The following is a 1,588-nucleotide window of genomic DNA, read 5'->3' on the forward strand; positions in this document are numbered from 1 at the left end:
GGAGGGGTGGGGTGGGGGGAGGGGTGGATCATAAATTAACTCCGAACCATAAACTGAATCTTGCCTAATCTTTGCGCGAATATTTTTAGAACAGTGACGCCTTGAATGAAACTGAAATTCTTCAGAAGATAAAAACACGGTTTTTGGGAACACGTGAGAATGATAAAACAGACACGACCAAAGTTTTCCGACACGACAAATCTGAATCTGACACTGTATGCCATTGTCCTACTTTCCTATTCTTATTCTTCTTGTGAGCTTCAATCAGTCTCAAGATGTGAGTGGTTGGCGGGTGCTCTGGTGCGGTTTGATTCGTCTTTCCTATCAGAGATCTGTCATCTTTATCTCGTCTCCTTTTCTTTGAATGTTAATGGCTAGTAACACCTCAACGGTCTAAGATCTGTTGAAACGGAAAATAATTTGTGTTTATCGCTGCAAGATTTCTGTCTTGTCCATAATGTTCCTGAAATATTTGTCTAGGTGACATTTTTGTGGGTTAAATCTTGGTAGACCTCATGGTTTATAGCGACATTTGTTGGACAGGAAAAGTTCCTACCGTTTATAAAAAATACTATGGTCACTTTTAAGGACACGCGGGCTAGTCCAGATTTCGGGGGTTTCCAGAAATCTTGACCTACACCAAAAGTTGGAATTGTCCTACCTATTGGAGAAGTTTGGTTTCATTGGTGTGTATATTTGTTCGGTTATAGAGAAAACTCTCCTTGTCTTTTAGAGAAACGGAACAAGGGGCAAAAACTGTACCTTCGAAAAAAAAATTAAAATACAAACAACATCTATAGGTTAGTTGACAGGTTAATTACATTTTTTTCTCCTGTGTTCAGGGTGTTTATCATTGATACAGATATACAAAGAAGAAAGAAGGAAAGAAGAAGGAAGTGACAGAAGAAAAAAAAAGAATGGCGGAGAAGGACAAGCAAAACGGACAATCGTGAAAAAGTCGGTCTGTCGTACGTGAGACTTTTCAGAGCCGCAAACAAATTATGTCATTGAAAGTTATATCTAGAGGACTCTCTCTCTCTCTCTCTCTCTCTCTCTCTCTCTCTCTCTCTCTCTCTCCGATCCATAACCCACACAGCTGCAAGTATTTTTTCATGACCACAGATAAGCTGAGAGCCAGCAAAGACTGTGAATGAAAGCAAACTATCGGCCTACTTCTTACCATAGAAGATTACGTGCGGTACTGAATTGTTCTATTTGTCACCGCGATACTGAAATCTTTCTGGTCGGCGTTAAGCTTCGTGCGATACTCTGACATCATTTGAAGACTACAGGGGAAAATCGTCTGTAGTCACAAACTGAAAATCGTGAGGGTACCAATTTTGAACGCTTGTTGATTTATAACTGTATTTTTGTACAATTGATTATTGTTGTTAGATTTCCCATTCAACAATACTTAATAATAAACCACCAGTCAAAGAAACAAATATAAAGGTATGAGTCCACACGCTTTTAAAATTGGCACCCTTACAATTTCCAGTATGTAAGTAAATACAGTCGTTTTCCCCCTGGGCGCTTCATTTATTATTTGCGATATATGTGTGTGAAGACGAAAGGGACTATGCTGAAG

The sequence above is a fragment of the Aplysia californica genome, unplaced genomic scaffold, assembly GCF_000002075.1.
Source record: "Aplysia californica isolate F4 #8 unplaced genomic scaffold, AplCal3.0 scaffold00109, whole genome shotgun sequence".
In the NCBI taxonomy this organism is placed as follows: domain Eukaryota; kingdom Metazoa; phylum Mollusca; class Gastropoda; order Aplysiida; family Aplysiidae; genus Aplysia; species Aplysia californica.